This window comes from Sceloporus occidentalis, unplaced genomic scaffold (assembly GCF_023333645.1).
Source record: "Sceloporus occidentalis isolate IW3139 unplaced genomic scaffold, rSceOcc1.0.p SCAF_3, whole genome shotgun sequence".
Lineage (NCBI taxonomy): Eukaryota > Metazoa > Chordata > Lepidosauria > Squamata > Phrynosomatidae > Sceloporus > Sceloporus occidentalis.
This window is the reverse complement of record NW_028316983.1, coordinates 151,683,935-151,696,661: the sequence shown is the minus strand read 5'-3', so window position 1 is coordinate 151,696,661 and position 12,727 is coordinate 151,683,935. Positions and strand designations below refer to the sequence as shown.

Below are 12,727 nucleotides of genomic sequence, written 5' to 3'. Positions count from 1 at the left end.
TAAAAAAAATCAACCTTTTAAAAAATCTTCTACAAACATGTGTTGAAAAATCATTTATATAGATTACCAACAGAAGAAACTTCCAATCTGCAAGCAGGATTTTGTGGCTCTGGATGCCAATGGAAATTCTTCCTGTTCCAGATCTGAATCTGAAATTGCAACAAAACCCTAACATTTCAATGTTTTATCTGTGGCTTTGACCTACTCTGTATTAAAATATTAGTTTTTGTTTTGAGGCTAATGCCATGCCTCCCCCAGAGACAGGAAGAACAACAGCAGAAAGGTTTTTGGCCCATGCATCCCCTGCCATACCTTGCTTTTTCCTGTTCAGACTTCTCAAAGATACTTCCCAAAGTCTATCACTCAGATTATCACACAATCTTTGTAGTAAATAGAGTAATTTGCATTGTGTGTGTGCAGGGAATTTTATTTTAACAGACAGAGACACCCTTAAGTGTAACCATTACTATGAATCTTCATTTCAAGGAAGGTAAACATCAAATTTCTATTCTCAATCTCTCCCTCTCTTTCTGTTTCTGGGGAGGGCAGCTGGTACATTTTGCTAATACATGCACAACATTTCATTAGAAAGTGCCATAATGATTTTAATATTTCTACAGGTGAGATAAAACTGCTACTCTGAGCTAGGGTAGCTGAATCTTAAGGCTTGACCTTGAGTTTAAGGTTCTTTTATCTAGTTCTCAGGCAAGGAGAAAAGAAATCAGGGTAAGACTGCTACCTTGAAAGGCATGTGCATGTGTATTTTCCTCATTTGTTTAATGTAGCATACTTAACAATTTCACCAGAGCATCCTTTTTGAAACATCATCCTTGTAATAGCATCACCAGCATCCACATCCTCTGACATCAGAAGGGATTAGGTCTCCACACCCCTCCAGCATTTCAAAAATGACAACTGGGACATCTGTGGCTAAGTAACATCAGAGTGTGGTCAAGTTGGGAAAAAATATTGACGGCCACATAAGATAGGAACGGCTGCAGCAGTTTGCTTTTGCCTGAGCCTACTAAGATAATCCACTCCTTCCTCCCTTCTTCCACCAGTGAGTTGATTGCAATCAACTTTTGCACTTTGAACTCAATTTATATTTGGTTGAAGTATGCTAAAGACAAAGATGGAATATGGGAGAAGGAGAAAAAAGTGGGGCATTTTAAAAGCAGGTATAAGAGTGGGATGATAGAGGATAAATAGGGGCATTGGAAGGATATGGCTCTCATGGTTTGTCCTTGAAATCTCAGTACTTGGGATAGTCCTGACCTGGCAACCTAAGCTGCTGATCAAAATTGAAAACTAGTATAACCTTTTAACATAGAGACCTTCTTGGCACTCTCTCCTGATGAGAAAGGACATAACGACAACTCCTTTTTGTGAAATGCAAAAGCAAAATATTGCTGTTTAGCACTTCTCTTTTTTATAAAAAAAAATTACAGCTGCTTCAAACATCAAAAACCTGGTTCATTAGGACTTAGGCTTCTTTGCTGTGTTAACCCATGAGTAGATGTGCTATTATTGCCCCATTTGGCAAAGAAGCCAGGCAAAGATGCATTCAGTCACCCTACCTGCTCAACATGCATGCAGAAAACATAAGAAGAAAAGTAGGTTTAGACTCAGAAGATAGAAGAGTGAAGACGGTAGTAAGAAACATTAAAAAAAATTAGATGTGCAGAAAATACCATATTACTAGCGGAAATCATCACAGAATTACTAAAGAAAGTCAAAGAAGAAAGTGCAAAGGCAGGCTTAATGCTGAAAACATAAAGAAAACAAAAACAATGACCATGGAAGAAATACATAAATTTGATGTAGACAATGAAGAAATTTAAATAGTTAAAGAATGCCAGTACCTAGGAACAAACTTCAATCTGAATGGTGACTGCAGCTAAGAAATAAGAAAAAGACTAGGAATGGAAAGAGCAGCCATGAAAGAACTAGATAAGATCCTAAAGAGCAAAGACATCCAACTGAGTCAAAATGGTCCAAGCCATAGTATTTCCCATAACCATGTATGGATGTGAATGCTGGTCATTGAAGAAAATGGATAAGAATAGAATCAACTCATTTGAGATGTGGTGCTGGAGAAGAGTACTGAGAATACCATGGACAGTCAAAAAGACAAACAAATGGCTCTGAACTGGTCAAGCCTTCAATCTCCCTGGAAGTCAAGATGATGAAACTGAGGCTGTTGTACTTTGGCCACGTCATGAGAAAGCAAAACTCACTCAAAAAGACATTAATACTTGGAAAGGTTGAGGGAAGTAGAAAGAAAGGAAGAATACACACCAGATGACTGGACCCAATTAGAGACATCACTGGAATGAATCTAATGAATTTCTTCTTTGAATTTCTTTAGTGAGGAGCCCTTGTGGCACAGTGGTTAAATGCCTGTGCATAATAGAGACCATGGGCCTGAATAGACAGGCCAAAATAAAGCTGCTTCAGGTCACTTTGGAGGTATGCTGTTTAAATGCTGCATGTGTCATAAGAGGCCAGAAGCCACGCCAAAGCCATGCTCCAGTCCTAAGGGCTGCAGCGCAGATTTGGTGCAGCTTCTGGCCTCTTCAGATGCATGTGTCATTTAAACAGTATACCTCCAAAGTGACCTGAAGCAGCTTTATTTTGGCCTGTCTGTCCAGGCCCCAAGACTCTATTATATTGCTAGTATAAGAAGAGTTTTATCCTAGGTGGGGGGGAGGGAGGAGGCAGGAGCATGGAGGCAGGGGAGTGTTCACCATAAACTGTCAAAATATGATTAACCCATCTGTTATCTTACCGTCTGAATTTTTCTATCTATCTGGATTTACATGTTTCTTGAATGTTCACTATGAAAATAATATGTGTTGTAATAAATGAGGAAAAAATATTTTACAAAGTATTTTGATGGATGTTTCCAGGAAATAGACTCCAATAAGTACACAGAGGAGGTAAACTTGAAAAATGACCCGCTTTGCCACACACGCACACACAAACAAACACACAAGTGGCAATCTACATTGATCTGAAATCAGTGGCAATACTCTCATTGTCACTAATTGATGTAGATTGCTGAATGAATTAGTACAGGATTGTTTTTTTAATCAAATGAGGGCACTTGGTGTCTAGAAACTGATACCATTAGAAATATTTCCTCCTCTCCTTTCTCCCACCCAGTAAATCCCCAGCAGCTTTAATCTGACTACTCTGTTATGTGAGACATTTTTTTCCTGCTGGCAAATACTGAAGAGTTTCTTCTTCTACCACAAAAATTTCATATTCATCCTACCAGAGGCATGAAATGAATATTTAAATATATTTTTCATGAACCTGCAAATTAAAGGGAAAAAAATGACAACTTGATAGATGATATCTACACAATTGCATAGTACTAATTTAGCTTGTAGTTCACACTTTTGCAAAAGAGAGTGATGTGGACTGAACTTTTCTGAATATGAAATCATTGGGGATATTCTTGATTTTCTGTTCACAAAGTAGAAATTGAATATCCATGAATGAAGATAAGTATTCTAAACAAATTATAGGCTTATGAGGCATAGCTATGTTAGACTGGATTATAAACATGCAAAGGGATCTTCAAGCACCTTTGAGACTAAGGGCTGGAACAGATGGGCCATAAAAGCCCCCTTCATGGTGTTATCCAAGTGTGGCATTTACACACTGCATGCTCTGATGATGCCCTGAAGCTGCCTGGAAGCTGACAGGCTGCCCAGATGTGAGCAGCTTCAAGACACTCCAGAGGCATGGCGTTTACATGCGACACATCACTGGAGCAGGTTGCAGCTGGCTTCAAACCACACTGGGGTGGGAAAAGTCAGCTTTTTGCCAGCCAAAAAAAGGCTGGATCTTTGCTGCTTCTTTTTCGGCCAGCTTCAAGGTGTATTGGGGCTATGTCATGTGTTTGCTGTGGAGCTAATAAATCTTTGGAAGGGCACGGGTTCACACTGTCCCTTCAGGGCCATCTGTTTTCTCCCAACTCAGCATAAGATCTTGTAACCTGAGTTTTTGTAGACTCAGATCTGAGGAAGTAAACCAATTCCATGAAAACATATGCTACCATGTCTTTTGCTTTGTTTGTCCCAAAGGTGGTACAAGAACCTTTTGTAAGAGAGGCTTGTGAAGGTGTCACTGTGGTCCAAAACACATTGCAAAAATAATCCAGTCTGAGTCTGCTTTAACAGCCCTGGTGCAATGTTAGGGAATTCTGGGAACTGTAGTTCTGTGAGACATTTAGCCTTCTCTGTCAGAGAGCTCTGATGCCACAATAAACTACAATTCCCAGGATTCCCTAGCACTGAGCCAGGGCAGTTAAAGGGGTCTCAAACTGGATTATTTCTGCAATGTCACTCCCTTCTTGATATGGAATTTATCACATGCAAGGGTTCCTGTCATGCTCCTGTTGCCCAAACATCACCAATCTGCAACAGGAGCCCCCTGATGGGATCGCGCTTGGCGCTATTAAAGGGGAACACTTTCATTTTCATCATGGAAGCGTTCTCATAATTACAGTCCGTCCTCGCCTTCCACGGGGGATCCGTGCCGGATCCCTCCACGTAAGGCGAATTCCGCCTATACTCGAGCCCCATTGGAAACAATGGGGCTCGTGCGCGGTGGTGCGGCCTCGCGCAGGGCGCAACAGGCACACGCGCCCATTCAATTGAATGGGACGCACCGCCCCTTCCGCCCCGCGCGTGCCCCGCGGCTTGAGCACGTATGCTCAAGGCCACGTAAGGCACGCCTGCGTATGGCGCGGGTGCGCTGTATTAGGAAAAGGGCCCTTTTTAATAACGATTTGATCTGTTATTAAAAAAGGCCTCTTTTCCTAACAATTACGCTGATGCTTCCATGATGAAAATGGAAGCATAGCACCATGGGTGATCCCACCAGGAGGCTCCCGTCACAGTTTGGTGACGTTTGGGTGGCATGAGCATGACGGGAGCCCTTGCATGTGATAAACTCCTGTGTGAGAACCAAGACAAAAGACAGTAAAATTTAAACTCCATTAGCAGAAGAAAAGTAACTCCTCTTAGGAAGGTGTGTCTGTTCTTTGTGAAACCACAGGCCCTTTTCATAGGCTGAGAATACTAAATTTCTCAAGAAGTCTCTGTACTGCTACATCTGGAAAAACATTTAGGTGCTGTATAGGTAAACCTCAGACAATTTTAATTCAAACTGAAAAAAAGTGGTTTCCTTTTTTTTTTCTTTTTGGAGTTAGAAACCTCAAAGACTTAAGTCCTAGTCCTTACTTTACTCTTGTTTAGGATTCTCCAGGAAACATTTTGTTTTGTTTTGCTGTATGACCAGCACAGCTACCCTCTGAAGATATATTTTCAGGATGTCTGAAATAACTGTGTGTATATATACACATACATGCACACATATACCCATGTCAGATGTAATGCTCCTCCATCTCAAAGGAATAAACAAATCCATCATCTTTGTTTCCTTTTCTCTCACATTTGAATTTTGTGAATTCATCAAGGCTAAAACTGAATACTGTGTAAATGTGACCTTTGTTCTTTTGAATGGAGAATTATCTGTAATCTAATTATTCTTGCACTGTGTAGCATTATTTGTAGCAATATTTTCAGAACTGACTATCATAGTAATGTGAAAATTACTTTTCCTTTTGGTGGCGGCTGCTTTGATAGTTTAATGCTAGTGTTCAGGAAAGCAGATCAAGGGGAGGGGGGAAAGGCAGAATATTGCATTACTTGCATTATTGCATTACAAAGCAAATGTTCCCTAAATAGTGTAATCTATTGTTGCACTTCTCAAAGTTATTGACTCCGAGAAAATAATGTGTTGGGCACACATGCTAAATACACACACACATTTTAGGAATTCGTTTTTTCCCCAATTAAATTCTTCTAGTTCCCAAGTCATCTGGTGGATATTTTTATTCACCACAATATGATGACACAAGTTGGTTGGTTCAGTTTTTTTTAATCTCATGGTGCAGTTCCCAAATAAATGTTGGGTGCAATTTTCATTTTAAAAATCATCTAGAAAATCTATCGGTTGGATGGAAACTTGGTGATATTTTACTCATTATTAACTTAAGCAATCCAGAGGGTCAACTCTTAGTAAGATGGAGTCAGAAACATCAATTTTTGCAAGTAATTTTGCATTGTTTTTTTATAATGCTTTAGACCAAACAGGGATAGGAAACAAGGGCCTCATTTCCTTCTACCAAAGTCCCCTGTTCTCTGTGTGTGTGTGTGTGTGTGTGTGTGTTTTTTTTTTACAAAATTGACATCTTAAATATGATGAAAATATGATGAAAATGCCCTCTTATGGCCCCTAGAAGGGGTAGGAGGTCTTTTTAATGGAGTGATTTAAAAAATAAGTGGGATTGGGGTACAACCCTCCACAGCTCCATGGGAGCCCATGTGACCCTTCAACTCTAAATAATGATCCACTCCAAGTTAAATCATGATCCATCTGCTTTTTCTCTCTGTTATTATATGGGGAATGGGTTGCTTTGCATTGAAATAAATTAGGTGAAGTGTCTAGCTTTGGCTGGATCATGCCCCTGCTTACTAACTTTGAACTAAATATGTGTTGAAAGGGCAGTTACAGTCTTATACTAAAAGTTACCTATTATGCTGGAGACAAAACATCCCTCCCCTCACAGTAGCACCACTCATGTGTTTGCATAGGGCAATGTTCTTACCCACATTTGGAAGTGTTCCACTTTCCTTTTGAATACACAATATATGTAGGCATTGAGAGTCGTACAGCCATGCCCTTGAGCTAGATTTTCCTTGCCCATAATGGTAAAAGGTACTCCTTGAAAACATGTAGTTGAAAGTGACAATTTAAAATGCCAGTAGAGGCAGGCGAACTACCTTTAAACATAATACAAGTGGATTTTTTCAGCATTCAAATTATAGTAAACCCCAGGGGGCATGAAAAAAGTAGGTAGCTCTTTCATCAGCTGATGCTGAATCTCGGTCAAGTGATCTTTTATTCTCTTGAACAGTAATTCCCCAATGCTGGTGTCTGAGGGGCGGGCATGTTAGCTATACAATGCAGGCTTCTTGTTTCCAGTTGTCAAGCTGCATTAAAAGAAACTACTGGGTTATTTCTAAATGGCTAGTGCAAGTTAATTTTGCAGTTACTGTAGCCTTGTTAATATCTGCCTAGACTTCATGCTATTTCGAGTTGCTAATGGTTCATAGAGCTGTTGTATGAATAGTTACAGACAGATAGATAAAAGTACACAATATTATACTGTACAGTGAGCCCTCCCCACACGCAGGGGATGTGTTCCGCCCCCTCCCCCCGTGTATGAGGAAAAACACGTACATTCAAATCCCATGCGCCATTATGCCTCCCACGGCTTAATCTTCCACATAAGGTTAAAGCTGCGTATGGCGCACTCAAGTATGAGTGGGCACGCTTGTACTATCAAGAGATGATCTACAACAGGATGTCAACAACAGTTCTTACCCTAATAATGAGTAAGAATATCCATTACTTGCTATTTATGTTTTCCATTTTCACTGTTCCATAGAGTAGTGTAGTGGAGCAGGGTTCCCAGAGACAACACACCAGAATTCAGAGATTCACAAGCATAATGATGTAATCTGCCACATCCACTCCCAGCTTTCTTGCTCCCTCTGAGCCAAATGTATATATAGTAACAAGGGGTGGAAGGAGAATTTGGTGTGTGTGTGTGTACACACCCTGTTGTAATGTAAAGGTAGCACATGATAGTTTGGTCTTCAATGTTCATATAAGATTCATTAGTTTAATAGCACATTTTCTCCTGGAAAGGAAAACTGTTGAAATGGGTCAAATGGAATAAATGGGCACAGGTTGGTCTGTGCTTGTGGCTTCTGTGTCAGTGGGGTGGTGAATCTATTCTACATTTTAGCCTAATTTTAAAGAGGCCATCCATGGTGTTGAAGCCTCTACCCATAATAGGTTTGAAAGCTTGGGTAGCTCCTTTGAAGCTGAGACTAAAACTCAGAATCACCTCCCCATCTCACTCACAAGGAAGAAGCTATCAGCCTTTACCGAGCTTGGGGCAATGTTATGGTGACTGTCATCCTGGGAGACTGGACTCAAAAATCTAGCAGTGGATCTACACATCGAGAACTTAACACTGGAGATGAGAGCTGAGTCCATAACAGGGTAGCCTTGAGAGGAAAAAAAAAAGAAAAAAAAAAAAGGAAAGCCAGCTCTAGAAAGCAACTGTTAGGGATAGTTCTCTACATTCTTTTGCTGTTTATATTTTCCTCTTCAAAATGGTAAATCTGTTCTTTTTGAGCTATACAAATGGTGAAGAGGTATATTGTGATGGGACATATTGTCTTCATTTTTTCTAGTTATCTACAATTGCACAGTGAATATGCATTCATTATTTCCTATCAGCATATAAGGTTGATGGTAATTAACATCACAGGGTGTGTGTGAAAATGAATTAATTAGCAAATATTCTGCACAACTTTGATAGTGTAAAGTGCTACATCCATGCTAAAGTAATTATTTATTTGAGCCTTCTGAAATCTTTTTCTATTTGAGACAGAACAACTTCCTTGATTACTTTTTCAGAACAAACTTCTGCAAAAGTATTCTCAAAACAGGAATCTCTAGACACAATTAAAATAATCTGCTCTGGCATATTTTGTTAAAGTGCTGACTATTTAAACCTAAAACCTTCTGCATTATGGGTCAGCATGGCTGATACTAGAGCTTGGAAAAGTTTTTCTTTTGGTCTTCTGTTCCAAGAACCCCCTTAAATTCTAGGAGTTATAAATCACAAAGAACACTTTTTTTCCAAGCTCTACACAAGATATTGCTTCTTTTCCTTTGTTTCACCAAAGTCCAGCTGTCAAAGGCAATAAATGGATAGACAGTTATGTCAAGAGGGGCAATTTGTAGTGAGCCGTTTATGGTCTACTGGCCACATGCCACTCCCACCACCTTTGGAGGGACCTAATCCCCTGACCCCACTGTTGTGGTTGCTGCAGCGATGATCCTGTCAGGGATTTGAAGGGTTAAAACACAGCACACAGGGAAATGCTTGATGTGTGTGTGTTTGGCCATGAGCATTCAGCAGAGTGGCAAGGTTGATCAGCACAGTTGAAGCTCATTGGATCAAGGACACTTCAATGCCCAAGTGCACGTAGCCATGGATGATGAAAACATGTGTCTAGATTGCACAGGAGACACATGACATGGCTACACACCTGAACTCACTGGGTTTGAGAGACCACATGATCTGGAGACTATATAAGCTTAGGGGTTGCAAGGGATTGCTTGTGGGTTTGTAGAAGGAGTTGGATTGGTATGGTTTGGAGTTTTAGAGATCTGGGCACGTTACAGACCGCCCCTTTGGGGCGGCCTGTAGGCGCACCTTTCCCCGCCAGATTGGGGCCTCAGCGGTCAGAGCGGCAGCTGCTGAGGCCCCGATCCGCCGCTTTCCAGGCTGCAGAGAAGCGGCAAAAGGCCCCTTCCCTGCAGCCTGGAAAGAGGTGTCCTTGGGGCTTCAAGCCCCAAGGACACCCCGCGGCGGCGGGGAGGAGGAGAAAGGGGCTGTTTGGCCCCTTTCTCCTTTGGTGCGTGCACAGCACCGCCCCGTCTTAACCTTAGTACGCGCTCTGTGCGTACTTTTAAGCCCGTTTGTAACGGGCTCTAGTTTTGTATTATAGCACTGTGAATAAAGAGCACTTTGAGGACTTAGTTTCTCTGGTGGTTTATCAGAAGAAGCTACAGCATCGGTTTGCTGTGTGTCCCCGGAGGTTCCTGCATTGCTGCAGTTCCTGGAAGATATCCAGTTGCTGTCATCCCAACTTGGACTTTGGAGCCACGCTTCGGCTTCTGGAAATTTGCCAGCTCTGCTCCAAGGGTCTGATTTAACCCCAGGACTCGTTTGAGTTGCTGACAGTGGTTGTTGGACCCCAGCAGTTGCGCTGACAGATGCATCAAGAAAAACCACATACTTTCACTTTAAAACAATGCACATAGAACATATGCACCTTGTTTTTAAGCCAAATGAGATTGCTAACTGTTAGAAATAAAGCAGCAAGAGTTGAGTGTAGCCCCTGACAGGTTCAGGGAGTCAGTGTGTTCCCATGGCCACCTGATGTTGCTCACGCCTATGCTAAGGGGCCTGTGGATGGCTTGAGAAACAAGCCCTTCATTGTAGCTTTGGAACATCATTGATTCACTTCTTTGCTAAGGACTGTGCTAAGGATACTTGGACAATCTGAGAAAGAGAACCCTCATTGTCGCTTTGGAATGTCACTGATTCACTTCAATTTTGGGAAATGCCAAAGTGTGTATGCAGGAAGCTGGATTTTTCTCTCTAACATCAACATCTGAGAAAACTGATTCAAACACCAGATACCTTACCAGAGAATGTAATTTTCATTGTAAAGTTCCTTAAAGGATTCCCTATGTCTTTTGTATACTTTTCTGTCTTTGTCTTTTGTATACTTTTCTGTCTTTTCCCTTGGATTGGAACACTGTACTTCAAATTTGACTGCAATGGATCTATAAAATGCATATTAATTAGCAAGATACCCACCAAATGATCATCATAACTGGGGGAATATGGATTAGATAAGCATGAACTCATAAAGCTTGAGATAAACAGTGAAAAAGAGCTATCCAAACTCTCTTCTCCCTAAAAGAAAGCTGAGGCACCATCTGAATTTTATGAGAATGGGAACATGACAATATGTAAACTGAGACATATTCTTAGAAGTCAATGGAAACTAGGTCTCAACCTACCATAGTCAAACAGCAGACATTTTGCTGCCAGAGGGGCCATGTGCCACTTTCTTTCCTTCTGTGTATGGATGTTCCCAGGACTGGCAGTTCTGTCTTTCTTGAAGGGAAGTGTCTTTGAATACACTGGAAGCATAAGTGTAGTTTAGGTAATAGAGGACAGGCTGGATAGCAGAGGAAAACAGGACGAATGGCTGACCAGCTGCCATTAATCCATCTGCCACCTGAGGTTTATTATGTCTAAAGCTATTTGTCATCATCATCATCATTTTCTTTGTCATCACTGCCATCATCATCAATCTTGTAACCTTATGTTAAATAAAGGTATTTAGTAATACGAGAGATGATTATTAAAAAAATGAGCTATGCCTCCATATGCTGATAACATACATCATTGTTGCTGAGAGGTTGCACATCTTTTGCTTCAGTGCCTGAATGCAGTGATGGGTTCAATGGGACAAACAAACTGAAAATTATTCTAAATAGAGCAGTGAATTAATCTGGAAGAAGTATGTACAAGACAGGTGGTTCCAACCTTTGAGTTTGGAATGCATACCATTTCTAGATGGGGTGCCCTCCCTCAGAAAGAACAGTTGGTGTTCCTGTATTTATCACTGTCTCTAGAAGCCTGACCTCTTAGGCAGGCATATTAGAAGCACTGAACAGGGATAGCCTGCCCACTGCGTCTCATGTATGGGTAACCTCACACTTATCTTATTGTAATTCACCTGTGGTTAGATCAGATGTTGCATGTGATGAACACTGTGGTGGCTAGAATGTTAAGTAGAATGCCAAGTCATGCATATATAATGCTGGTGCTGAAATTAAAGACTAGAAGCATCAGTAATAACAGCTGCACTGGTAATCTATTAGTTGTTGTTGTGTGCCTTCAAGTCATATCCAACCTATGGCGATCCTAAGGCAAACCAATCAACAAGATTTGTTCCAAGTTTGTTTGTTTTGCTAGGTTTGGTTTCATATATTCTTTTTGTGCATTTCTGTAAAATATACAGTCTTGGGAAATGTGATCACTGTTGTCTCATTGCATGAGCTAATGAATATAGTGACCCTGGATGGGCTATTTGTGTCTGTGTGATCAAGCAACATGCCCTTTTGTATGCTTCTCTCTCTCTATGTGTACAAATGGTTAACTTCACAAATAGGGGAGACATGCAATGAGACACAGAAACAAGTGTTATGCTATTTATATGTTGCACAAATTGCAAAATAATGTGATAGAAAAAAATGGCTTCTTAGGCTTGCACTGAGATACAATCTCTTGAGAGAGTTGCCTTGTGGTGCCAAGTTGACCAAATTTAGAATAGGGAGCACAAATCTATACAGCCTTCTCTAGCCATGTTTTTTTTTTAAGTTTACCATTTACATTCCTTTCTTTTGTTAAAACTGATTAAAACACCAGATACCTTACTAGAGAATGTAATTTTCATTGTAAAGTTCCATAAAGGATTCCCTCTTAATGAAGTATGTGAAGATATAAGCGCTATGTGTGTATATTGTCTCTCTCTCTCTTTCTTTCTCTTGCTTTAATTAGGGTGGACTTCTTATCTCTTCTTATCCTCAATCTGTGACAGTTCCCCATGTTTTCACATGCAATTCCATCTCCTTGCTTTTTGGGGGGTTAATGGCATTTTAAGTAATGCACAGTTAAACAAACATTTTTTCTCTCTCAAAATATATCACAAATGCATATTTTCATGCATTTTAACTGATGAGATTTGGGCAACATGCAGAGAAGTGGAACTTCTGATGGATCAGGTAAGTTTTGAGCCACACCTTAAGGCAAAACAATGAAAATCCAGTGATCCAATAAAGGAATTTGCTGAGATGAAATTTCTCAACTATTCCTGGAGCTTTTGTAAATGCAACTTAGAGGCTGGTACAATTATTTAATTGGAAAAGTAAATAGGCAGTTTTACAAAGTTGCCTCCCCTTCTGCTCTCATTATTGGAATGCT

At 40.5% G+C, this 12,727-nt stretch overlaps 1 protein-coding gene across 2 annotated transcripts in view; it reads left to right on the top strand.

The window, feature by feature from the left end:
- The window catches only part of CDH10 (cadherin 10), a 147,847-nt gene that overhangs the window by 25,449 nt on the left and 109,671 nt on the right, over nt 1-12,727 (top strand). The gene's annotated exons all lie outside the window — the stretch shown is intronic.